This window comes from Cryptomeria japonica, chromosome 6 (genome assembly GCF_030272615.1).
Source record: "Cryptomeria japonica chromosome 6, Sugi_1.0, whole genome shotgun sequence".
Classification (NCBI taxonomy): domain Eukaryota; kingdom Viridiplantae; phylum Streptophyta; class Pinopsida; order Cupressales; family Cupressaceae; genus Cryptomeria; species Cryptomeria japonica.
Window position 1 is genome coordinate 42,256,215 of NC_081410.1, and position 13,730 is coordinate 42,269,944.

Genomic DNA, 13,730 nt, shown 5'->3' on the forward strand with positions numbered 1-13,730 from the left:
CCTCATTTTGTATTAAGGAACACACCTCACCAACTATGTCATGAACTCTGACAGTATACTATATCTCTACAAGTCATCATGAGGATCTCCATGAAATGCCATCCCTAGAGTTACAAAGATCCTCATTTGATCTCCTTACCTTGCAATGAATAAACAAGCATTGCCTTGTCCCATCCCTCCACCCATTTTGATTTCCTCTTCTAGTTGAGTGCCATGTAGATCATTCCACCACTCCACCCTTTTCTCTTCATTAAATGCACAACCCCAATTTAATAGAATGGTTGCCTCACAATTACCATCCCTTCGAATATGAGAAATTTCAAAATCTTGGAAAGAAATTAATTTTTGAATAATTATGTTAATGAACTTGTAATTTCCAACTTTGCACTTCTCCCTTTGAAATTGTTTCAACCACTATTTGTGAGTCGCCTTCCAAATAAAGTTTGGAAACTAATAATCTATCTACCAGATTGATTGTGAGAAGCACAACTTGAACTTCTACTTCATTATTTGTTCCTTCTGCCAATTTTTTGTGCTCCAATCGCTAATATATTCCCAATTTCTTCTTGTTGATTAACATATTTATTTCTCTCTTAATTATAACAATATTGACTCCTAGCCCAAATATGAGAACAAACTATTAACAAACAGTTGGAGAAGTTACAATTGTTCATGTAACTTTCCTCTGAATTTGAGAGGTGCAACTCCCTCTTATGATGTAATCTGGATTTTCATGCTATGATTTTAACTAGAAAGCAAGAAAGTAAAACTTTACAAACTTTACAAAGAAAAGAAAAATGATTTAATATGACCTTAACAACAAAGTATGAAAGACAACTTTCACCAACTTTGAATATAAATCATCTACCAACATCCATACAAAGATCATTACGAGTATATGATTATCACATAGAAAAGAATCTAGCAACAAAAATATGCATAATGTTCATCTTTAATTCAACTTGATCCAAGAAACCATTCTCCATCATAACACAAAGTTTACGATCAAAGAACAGTTACTCAAACATTCACTGAATCATTCAAATCTTGATATGAGATAATAGATTCGGATTAAAACATAAATTCTTTTTGAAATAGCACAAAGTCTGTTCCAAACATAATTCAATTAACTTCTTTAAAATAATGCAATGCTACTGTAAACTGGAAACACAATAGATCAAAACGGAACCCCTTTCACTGATAAACAATCACCTTAAATAGTTTTTCAGTATCTACCTAATTAAAAATAATGACTTCTTGAATACAGCCGATTAAAGAGCGTTTTAAAATATAACTTAAAAATAGAAAGGGTCCACCATGACCAATAGTTTTGCGAAAGGAGATTTGAAAATAAAACAAACTAATTAAGAAGCAACTAACAAGCCACCACGTTCTCATTTGCCCCTTCATCTTCTAGCTTTGATTCATTGTCCACTGCCTCTTGGTCTTTTGTTGTTGCATCTGTTACACTACCCTAGGACTGTTGCGCCACCTGTGGGTTTACCCTTTTCCTGTATGCCCTGTAGTTAAAGAGAACTAGTGATAACTCCTCTACTGCAGGTTCAGTTGTAGCTACAACTCTGATTCTCCACTTGGCAAAATTTTGGCTAGCTTCAACAATCTTCCCCGGAATGTCCTTGATCTCTTCATTGATAGAATTTAATACTATGATGGCATCTTTTAGACATTCCAGAGAACTGGATCCAAAATTAGCCATAGAAAGACTATCCTCCACCTTCTAGTGAATTGTTCTCTTCACTACCTCTCCTTCTAACAATGATTTTCCATCATCTCCAAATATGTTTATACTGATTATGGAGAATTTGTTCTTCAAATCTCGTTGGCTATTTCTTGAATTTCTAGAAAGGCAGCAAATATTCTACCAAAATTTCTTTTTGACTTTGTAACTCAACTCAATGAACAATGATCATTTCCTTAAGGGTATCATAATTTTTAAAACCATGCTCGATAAAGGATAACCCTTTTAGGATCACCACACTAGCCCAATTATCTACTGCTTTAGTGATAGTCTGTGATCTCTTAACAAACTCTAACTTATCAGAATTGATAAGTTTTGTAGACACTCCCAAGGATGAGGTAGTTGCAAAGCTTTTTGTAGACCAATTAGATCAAATAAAGGAAGTGAGGGGGTCTACATACTGTGTGAGCTCTTGGTTTTTCCTTCCAACAACTTTGGTTATTTTAGATAAAACAACAAATGAAAGTTTAGCATGGTAAATGTCACCTTCAATTGTTGAGGGACCCATGTTGACCCTGCTTATATTGAATTCTCCTTCTATGATTTCCTGTTCACTTTTATCGAGACTGGGATCAGCAATATCTAGCACATGATGCTCCATTTGTGGGTCTATGGTCATCATGGCCATCTATTTGGCTCTTTTAGGTTTAGGTGTTTCTCTGAATAACTGTGTTACTGTGTCCACACAAATTTTCGTGATTGGGGAGTATTGCTTCTTCTTTTCAATTGCCTTTTTGAGCCATGGAGTAGATGAGGTATTTGTTGAACTTTTAATTGTCAAAGTATTAACAACAACATGAAAAGATAGTATAGAAACATTGGATACAGGTGTTTGTGGTTTCATATCATCAATTAGGGAGACTAGAGTATTTTTCTCTCCTAACTGGTCAAGAAACTGAGCATCCTCCTTGCTAGGCTTACAAGTTGTTGCATAGATGTTCTTCTTTTCTTAGATGATGTCATAGTACTTGCTTCACAAAATAATTTTAACTTTTGTCTTTTCTCAGGAGGGTCATTATCTCCACCAGACTATGAATTTGTTCTAGACACATTAGCTTCTAATGTCACCTTCTCTTTTATTCCTTGAGAGATTAGAGTAGTAGCATTAGTTTCCTTAGGTGTCTCTTTATGTGATGAAGAGCTTGAATGAGTTTTGACCTTATGGTCCAACCAAGCATGTGATCTACTCAGTGTCTGAGAAGTTTGGGGATTAACATTTGTATCTTCTCCATTCTCTAACCATTGAAAAGGAGGCAAATCAACACCTTGATATGAATTATCTATCCTATTTGAACCACCATCTACAACATTTTTAGGTACTAGAGAAATAACATTGAAGGAAACCATTTGAGTTAAAGTCGATCTCATAAAATCTCTCCTAAAAAACTTCCTTTTCATCAACATAGTCCTCCCAAAAGTGTTCTAGCCTAGGCACATGAACATATTGGGTAGACGCATAAAAATTGCATCGAACACAACCTTTACTATCGGAATTAGCTCTCATGGGTAGATAGCGAAGACCAAACTTAGCTAATAACTTATCAAAATTCTTGGCAGATTCATTAATTTGCAGGAAAAATGAGATAAGCTCAGGGTAAAGGAGTATCCTTTCTTTCTCATTTGAACATATTTAATGTTCACAAATTTCATTTGATGGAAAAGCTCCAAGAAGACAAGATAGTCAGAGGCATACCTAGGTAATTTCAAGGGTGCCTTTTTGTAACCTTTGAATCTCACATATGAAAAGCTTTTAAACTAAATATAGAAGTTGTCGTAGTTTTTAATTAGGGTCATAGCTTCCTCTGAAAATCTCTTCTCAGGATTTCCTTCAATATCTTTCATGAGTGTTATGAAGAAAGCATCATAGTCGTGGGAAAAATTTCTCATGCCTTCTTCTTTCTGCAATAGAGGGAAGCAATTATACACAGGAGCACCATCTGCAAGATTACTCGCCTGTCTTAAACCTGACCAAGACATCTTCCAAACAACCAGCACATAGAAAATAATAGAGCATAAGTGAAATTATTTCATGTCATTGAATTTTATTAGTTGTTCATGGAGTGAGTCGATTATTTATTTTTCCCAATCTACTTGATTTCTGTCATCACAGACAATGAGAATGAACTGACACATCCACTACTCGAAGTATTTTGTTCTAGGCTTACCAACAACATGACACAACAAAACAATAATGTTTTCAATATCATCCCTGATCAAATCTGTTTTTATTTGGGAGGGTAATTTAGATTTTTTGGGTCGAGGGGTTTTCAACCAACCCTGAGCAATAGTAGAAAGACACCAATCTATTCAATTTTGAAATAGTTCCCATCCAAATTGTAGAGAAATATTCACATCGTCCTCCCTCTTGGGAATATGTAGTGCAAGAGCGACATTATTTGTGTCAATTTTAGCTATGATAGCTTGATTTATGTTTTGAATCTCACAGGAGTCAGGGTGATAGTGTTGTATACAATTGAGAACCAATTTTGGACATGCAATAGTTGAAGGGTAACCCCTAGCTTGAGACAAGGTAGATTCTATGGCCTTTTGCATGATAGGGGACTTCTTGGTATTTTGCAACCTCCTATGAATTTAATGCATTACAAATGGAACTATTTCAATGTCCTTAACATTATGTAGCTTACTCTCTATTGGCTAGGAAATTTTGGGTGCCATAGGAACCGAAGAGAGAAAAGCTAGGGATTTTAGCAAAGGATGAAAACTCGAATTGGGACAAAATGGACAATGATTGTAAGGAACACAGATGCTCGTGAATGATATATTGATAAACCACCCTCTAACTTTTCTGCGGAAATAAGGAGAACTAAAAAATTCTATAAATTTGAAACAAAAAAAGCCTTTTTGTCTCAAACCTGGTTTTCATACTTTTGCTTGAGTGCTCCTTCAAATTCGCCAGAGATTTCAAATGCAAATGAATGGAACAAAGGTGACATACATATGCATGCTTGGAGCAATCGATTCATTCATTTCAACAATTGTCGTACTATCTTGATATTTGAAATGAAACATTGAATTAATGCTTTATTTATTACGCATTATAAATTGTTATTGTGTTGATGTCACCACACAAGTTGCCAACTATGGGAATGCCTTTACTAGAGAATCGGGCTATTGGACACTTCAAGAATCATGGAATCAACATAATGTGTGTCCAGAAAAGTCCTAAGATTGCAATCGGCTGATATGGGACTTGTGAGAACCCCATTTACATAACACTATCGGAGGTCGGGGATCGAGTGGAATGAGACTCGATGACTATGATAACTAATGGCCTACATTTCCATCAAAGGATGATAAATTGATAATTCAAGAGTGGATCCCTTTAAACAAAAAACAAGACTTGACACCTAAAATAAGGATGATCGACCAATCATGCATTTTTAAATCTAAGGCATATGAAACACAACCCAATATAAAAGAGACTTCGAGACCAAAGGGTACATTATGACTTAGTTGAAAATGGTGGGTAACACATCTCTTGCAATACATCCTTCTCTTGAGGGCCTAGATTACCTTTTGAAGCCCCATCAAAATTAATTTTAATCTATCCTCCCTCTGGTCTGTGCCATATCATATTGTCTTTCTACTTCTTAGAAGGTTCAACCCTATATTGTCCATTAATATGCCAAAGTATGAGATAAAATTAAATTGATTATTATTATATAATAATTAATTTAATGCCCTTTTTAATGGTGAATATATTAATTACACTAAACTAATCATAAAATTTTACAAATTTTTGAGGATCTAAAGACTTGGCAAGAATCTATGTAGTTTAATTTTCAATTGGACAATATTGCAACATAGAAAATCCATCTTTTATATGTTGTTTGATGAAGTCATAATGTAGTTTCACATGTTTGGTAGCTTTGTGAAAAATTATTTTCTTAACAAGTTTGAGCAACTCTTGATTATCACATAATAGAGGTGACAACTCATTTTGAGGCACCTTCATGTCTAAAAGCATCTCTTTCGAGCCAAACTACCTCACACACTACTTTTCTTGCACTTTGATATTTTATTTCCATCAAGAAAAGAGCTACACATTTACAAGGTATGTCTTTTGATTCTTGGGAGAGTTGGTCCTGAGTAATATGCACCACAGTAATGAATCTAGTTACCCATGGCTAAAAATACATCCATCATCTTTGTCAATACAATTTTACATGCTCCATTAGCCATACCTAAAAGAACTTTGTTCTTTCCTTATGATTGGAATCTTAACTCCATGGTTTGAAAATTTTGTGTGATCTCACCCAACAAATGTAGCCACTAATTACTAAAACATGTGTTTCCTACACCAACCATATAGAATTCATCCTTCACATCATACTCTCCTAAATTTAGTTCAAATGGATGCTAGCAAGAAATCTTGGGAACACAAATTGAAGTTCTAAGCCCCAAGTACTTTCTAAGTGTTGTAGTTATACCCAAACTCTATCATACAAAGGAAGTGAGGATTAGATCTAGACAAAAGACTAACTTATTAACAAACATTAATAATATCATATAACACATCATGTATAGAGATCCAAAATATATGTATTATTCATATCAATTCAATACATTCATCTATCCTTATATCTCCTTGTACATCATATTGCTTCTTCTATACTCTTTTATATTTATCTTTTTACATAATATATCTTATCATATACACTTGGACGATCATTTACACCTTTTTCAATACTTATGTCTAGAGGATATGATGTGACCCATCTATCATATCCCTATCCTATATGAAATCTTTCAAATTGCATGCTTAGCGAACTCCTTACAAAAAGATTTGATAGGATTTGTGTTATTGTGTCTAAATTGTTATACGATCATGCCGACATCATCCCCCCTTTCAAAACCTTGACATTGTAATATTGTTTCATTTATTGCCCTTAGTAACCTTAGTCTTATCATGTAATATTGACGTTGTAATATTTTGTCATTCATTGTCCTTAGTCATATTTCTACTTATTCAAGAATGTCATTAATTCGATAAGGTCCCAATCAATACTTTGTGTTTTCCTTGCTTCTTGAATTTGTTTTCATAGAGTAGGACCATTTCATTGACCTTGAATTGTTTGGACTTGATATTTCAGTAGTGTCAAGCTTTTTGTTTTTGGTTTTATGTCAAATGGTGGAATTTTGTTGATTGGCCTACTTCATATAACTTATCTAGTTCTTCCAGGAATTGCTTAAAGGAGTCTCCATCACTTAGTCCTAGTGTCATTGTTGTATGGAGGTTATGAACTATGAAATTTACATATAAGTTGGCCTTCATTCCATAAACAAGGTCAAATGAGTAATTCTTGGTGGATATTTTGTATGTTGTGTGGTAGGCTTAGAGTATTGCATGAATTTTAATGTCCCAATCTTGTGTATGATATGGTGTACTCTAACTATGGGTGATCGTAAAACTAGCTAGTGATTCCTTTATGATTTTTTTGACAAAGTTTTTTCCTCAATAAATGGTTATGCTAATGGTACATTCATGTTTGGTAATGATATTATGGTAGAGGAACTTGGCTACAGTATATGTGGTACAATATTTGGAGGGTTTAGCCTTGGTCAATTTAGCGAGGTAGTTGATTTTGATGATAATGAATCTAGCCTTGGAGAGTATTATAAGAGAATCTATAGGTCCCATAAATTCAATAGCTCATTTCTCAAATGGGACTTCTGCAAGAATCGACTATAGAGGCATTTCATCTCAAGAAACACATCTTATTGTTCTTTGGCAAGTGTCATAATTTTTTGCATAGTACTTAGAATCCTTATGTATACTAGACCACCACAATTATGCTAGAAATATTTTTTGGTTTGTCGTATCTCCATAATTATGTTCCCCAACAATGCCTTCACATGCCTCCATTATAATTTGCTCACATTGTGTTCATACACTACCCTCCTAAATATTCCATTTCTCCCCTTCTTATATAATGCTCCTTCAATAAAAGGAAAAGAAAGGGAATGTCATAATAATAGTTGTTTATCATGTTTTGTCATGTCTAGTGGATATATGTTTTGATGGAGAATAATTGGGCAACATCATGAAACTCTTCTAGTATTGCATTTATCCATAGTATATGGGTTTTGGGTATATCCTCCTCATTAGCCTTGTTAGATTCTTCACCTATATCAATTTTGGATAAGTAGTTCAAAATTTGGTTATTCTTTTTGAATTTCACCATTATGGTAAAATTGAATTCTTGAAATAGTAGTAATCATCTACATATCCTTCCTTGTATCACAAATTTGTTGAGTAAAAAATTCAAGGGCTCATGTTCAATATAAAATGTGAATGGTGTGGATAAAAGGTAGTGATGGAACTTGTGTAAGGCATAGAGATAGTTTGTGGATAGCAAAAGCAAATGGATGATCTTTATTACCTTGTGCTTGTGCAAGGATTTCCCCTATGGCTATTCCAAAAGAATCTATATGAATATGAAAAGGCATTGACTAATCCAAGAAATAAATATGTGTACTTTTGTTATTTTTGTTTCAAGGTATCAAATTACTACTAGCATTGGTCAGTATAGTTAATAACTTTATTAGTTTTGCTCTTGAGGAGTTATTTTAAGAAGTCCACTATGGTAGCACATCCTTTGATAATTTTTGTTGTTGTATGTGATACATCCGAATAATTTTTTCACTTCTAGTGTTGTTTTAGGCTATGGTAATTTCATAATTAATGCAATTTCATTGGATCTACCATTAGCCCTTCTTTACATATGATGTGCCCTAATAATGTGCCAAAAGGTACCATAAAAATACATTTCTTAATATTTAGTGATATTTGCATACTCCTACATATTTCTATCATGGTCTGAAGTGATTGAATGCAATTCTTAACTAAGACAAAAACTATCTAACGTCCAAGTATACTTCTATAAAATTATGGATGAACTTCTTAAACATGTCTAACATAATTTTGCTAAATATTGTTGGTGTATTATTCAATCCAAAAGGCATGATTTTATACATGAATTTCCCACTCAGTGGCAATGGTTTATTTAGGTTGATCTCCTTCCCTAATTTGGAGCTAATGGCATATGAAAAACCCATCAGTAAAGGAATAAATTTCTCTACCAACAATATATTCCAAAATTTCCTCTATGAAAGGGGTAGGAAAGGGGTCATGAATGTAAGCTTTGTTTAGTTCCAAAGTCTACACATATCTTATATATCTTGTCTTCTTGTTTTGTATGACCATAGGGCTAATCCACTCAAAGTCTTCTTCTGGTTTGATGATCCCTACTACCAAAAATTTATCTAGTTCCTATTGGATATTGTTGGTCATTGTTGCTTCTAGGATATGTTGATGTCATTGATGTCAACATATTCCTTTGATTTTCTCTAGTGATTGCAGATTGGAAAGATCTTATGATCTGGTTTGTAGTGTTGGTTTGTTGATCACTGTTTTGTAGAGTTCGGTATATCCTCTGGTATATTCCGGTGTGATTAGATCTTGTGCTAATATTTTGGGATATTGCTTGGGATGGTCTTGTGTATCTTAAATTCATAGGGATCATGATTCGGTTCTCCGCAAGTTATCTTTCTTCATGACAGTTGCTGATTGGTTGTGTTCTTGAGCTTTTAAACGTTGACGGATGAAGATTTGAAAAGTGGTGTTGGTGCAGTTGTTTCTAATGATTATAATGTGCTTGTTGATGTTTCTTAGTCATGTAATATTTGTTTTAGCAATCCACATTGATTGTTGTGCAATTTTTTGGTGGTTTCTATCAACCGGTGGTGATTTTCATGTTATGTGGTTTTCCTAGTGGTGTAGCTTGTTGTAGTTGATCTTGGCATAATTTTCGGCAGTGTTGTGTGTTTGGGAATTTTATTTAGAACCATTTTATGCTATGTAAACCATTATATTGGTCTGGTGGTCAATCTTTGTATCGTGTGATGCAATTTTGTAATTGACGATTGAGGATTTAGCCGACCTCGTTATCAAGGTTGTTGAATTGTATATATAGGTGATATAGTCATGTAATTTAGGCGTCGATGTTGTGTTTGCATTATCATAGAAAGGTTTGTGTGCGAACAAGTGATTTATCCTTCAGTGTTGATTTTGTGGTGAGATTGGTGTTGCAGAGAAGAAATTTGTACTTAACCAAAACTGTAATCAAGCATTTGATGATCTTATTCTTTCAATTCATGTTTCTTCTAGATTGTAGCTCAAATCTTATTGTAAGTCAGTGAGACTTCCCTGAGGGTTGTAGCCTTTCGGGCCATTATATTTGAGCAGTGAGCTCTAGGAAGTGTGCCTAAATACATGTGCATTCCCCATTATAACATTTTCACATACTACTGCAGAGTATCATCTTACTGTGGATAAGTTCCCACCATGGTTTTTCCTTAACTAGGTTTTCCACGTCAAAATCTTGGTGTTGTGTGTTGTGTTGTTAATTTTCTTATATGTCTTATTACTATAGTTTATCAGATCTGTGTTTTGTTTGATATTTCAGTGAAGAATGATTCACCTCCCCTCCCTCTCAGTCTTCCTTCTTGGTTGTTGCTAACAATTGGTATCGGAGCTAGATCCTCTGATACAAGCTTAATTGCTTGAGGAGATCTGGGATGGTAGCTCAAGGTGTTATCTTTAAGGACAATCCAAGATTTGATGGAAGTGACTATGCTATATGGAAGGATCGGATGGAAGTGCACTTGAAATGTCTTGGTGAAGATTATTGGAAGATTGCAAAGAATGCTTATAGCATTCCTCATAATGGACAGTCTACTCTTGATGAGGTTAAGGAAGTAGAACACAATATTAGAGCGAAGGAAGCATTGCTTAGTACCCTAACTGACTTTGAGATGACCAATGTAATGGGACTTCAAACTACACATGAGATCTGAGTGAAGCTTGAGGTGTTGTATGAAGGTGATAAACAGGTGAAGGTTGCTAAGTTGTAGAGTTTGAAAGGAAAGTATGAGACATTGAAGATGAGAGATGATGAAAACATACACTCTTTTATGGCTAAGGTGAATGACCTTGTCCTAGCTATCAGATGTGTCAGTGGAACCATCAAGGAAGATGAAATTATTGCTAAGGTGTTGATATCTTTGCCTCTCGCCTATAAACATAAGGTTGTTGCTATTGATGAGATTCAGAGTGTGACTAATGTGACAAGAGATATGTTGGTTGGGAATGTTAGGGTTTCAAGCATATCCGAAGCAAATATGAACTAGCAATTATATGCAGATTTAAATACAAAAGATAAAGGAATAAAATAGGACACGGATAACACAGAGATTTAATGTGGTTCACCCAAAATAGGTTACGTCCATCATACACAGCCATCCAATCTTTCTATTATCCAGCAAAAATAGTACATCAACATTACAATGCCTTAAGCATCCCAACCGCTTAACATGTGTTTTTAGGGAAACAAACAAAGTCGGCCTTTTTAGGGTTTTATTACAATGTCGGTTTTCATCAACAAAAAATAGCAAAAAAAAATTTCTCAGGGGCTACCGCCCCCGTAGCAGGCTTCACTCGCTTCCGGCAAGGATACATGTTGAGTGTACAGTACTTTGCTGATCAGTCGCCACATTTCAACAATCTCCCACTTCGAGGCTGATCAAGCTCCACACCGAACAATCTCCCACTTGGAGACTGAAACTACACGACACCACTGTACATGCAACATCCACTGGAAAAACACTAGGACTCAACTGGTATACATTCCACAATTATCAATCAAGAAGACCAATAGAAACTGATGAAGAAATCAGCTTCTCCTGTGGAACTGCCTTCGTGAACATATCGGCAGGATTCTCACTTGTGTGAATCTTCTCAAGCCGTAACTGACCCTCCTCCAAAATAGTCTGGATGAAGTGGTACCTGAGCTAAACGTGCTTTGTCCTTGAATGAAAAGCAGATTTCTTCGCAAGATGAATGGCACTCTGGGTATCAGTATATAATGGGCGATCCTCCTGTGTCTGACCCAATTCCTCCAGAAAACATTGTAACCAAATCATCTCCTTACTGGCTTCTGTAGCAGCAACATACTCAGCTTCAGTAGTTGAAAGTGCAACAACCTTTTGCAGCCTAGAAATCCAACTGACTGCAGTTCCCCTTATAGTAAAAACATACCCTGTAGTGCTCCTCCATGAATCAATATCACCTGCCAAATCAGAGTCAACAAATCCACTCAGAGCAGCATTAGTTTCTTTGAAACATAATGCCTTTGTAGTGGTTCCTTTCAAATACCGAAGGATCCATTTCACAGCATTCCAATGTTCCATACCCAAATTACTCATAAATCTGCTCACAACTCCCACTACATGTGCAATATCTGGCCTTGTGCATACCATTGCATACATCAGACTGCCAACAGCTTTAGACATTTTATTTACCTCTTCCTGTGTCTTTGGGCACATTTCCTTAGTCAATTTGAAATGACTAGCTAAAGGTGTACTAACTGCTTTTGCATCCTGCATGTTAAATCTTTTCAACACCTTTTTTATATACTCGCTTTGGGACAAATTCAAGGTTCTATTTTTTCTGTCCCATGTAATCCTCATACCCAGAATTTGCTTAGCTGCACCCAAATCCTTCATAGAAAATGACCTGGCTAATTTATGTTTAAGATCATTTATGTGTTCCATGTTAGACCCAGCAACAAGCATGTCATCAACATAAAGCAATAGGATAATATAACTGCCATTATCCAATCTCTTAAAATATACACAATGATCAGAATGACATCTATGATAACCGCGTTCAGCCATGAAACTATCAAATTTGAAATACCATTGTCAGGGTGCTTGCTTTAGGCCATACAAACTTTTCTTCAACCTGCACACCAAGTTCTCCTTACCTTTGACCTCATATCCCTGTGGTTGCAACATGTAAATTTCCTCCTCCAAATCTCCATGGAGAAAAGTTGTTTTCACATCTAATTGTTCAAGATGTAAATCATTTGTAGCCACAAGACTAAGTATAGTTCTAATTGAAGTCATTTTTACAACTGGAGAAAATATTCCATTATAATCTATACCCTTTTTCTATGCAAAACCTTTTACCACAAGTCTGGCCTTATATATTTTCTGACCTCCTTCCTCCTCCTTCAGCCGATAAACCCATTTGTTAGGCAAGGCTCTTTTTTCTACAGGTAAAGGGACTCAATCCCAAGTTTGATTTTTCATCAAGGAGTCCATCTCCTCTTTCATGCCTAGCTCCCACTGTTGTTTGGCATCCACCTGCATTGCTTCTTCATATTCTTCTGGTTCACCAGAATTAGTTAATAATATGGAATACAAAGAAGGAGAAAATCTTTCAGGGGGTCTACTTGACCTCGTAGAACGTCTAACACTTGCAGGAGTTTGTGGGACATTCTATTGTTGCTGAGCATTAGGTACTTGTGGCATTTAATTTTCAGGAATCTCATCCAACACCACATATTCTTGCTTGTCCTATTCATGCTTCTTTTCCTGCATCTGTTCTTTATACATAACCTTCTCATTGAATATAACATCTCTACTTCTAGTTATTTTCTTATTTTCAAAATCCCATAACCGATAGCCATATTCATCTATCCCATATCCAATGAAGGTACATTTCTAAGATTTAGCATCAAGCTTGGTTATGTTTTCTTTATCAACATGGACAAAAGCTTCACAACCAAAAGTTTTCAAAAAAGAATAATTTACCTTTTTACCAGTCCATGTCTCCTCTAGAATACCACCATCCAAAGGGGTTGAAGGTCCTCTATTTATCAAATAGACAGCAGTATGTACAACATCTGCCCAAAAATCTAAGGGCAATCCAACATGCAATCTCATGCTCCTCGCGCGTTCCATGATAGTCCTATTCATTCTCTCTGACACACCATTTTCCTGTGGAGTTCTTGGAACTGTCTTCTGCTTTCTAATCCCATTTAAGGAGAAGTAATTTTCAAATGCTTTGCTACAATACTCACCTCCATTATCCGATCTGAGACAC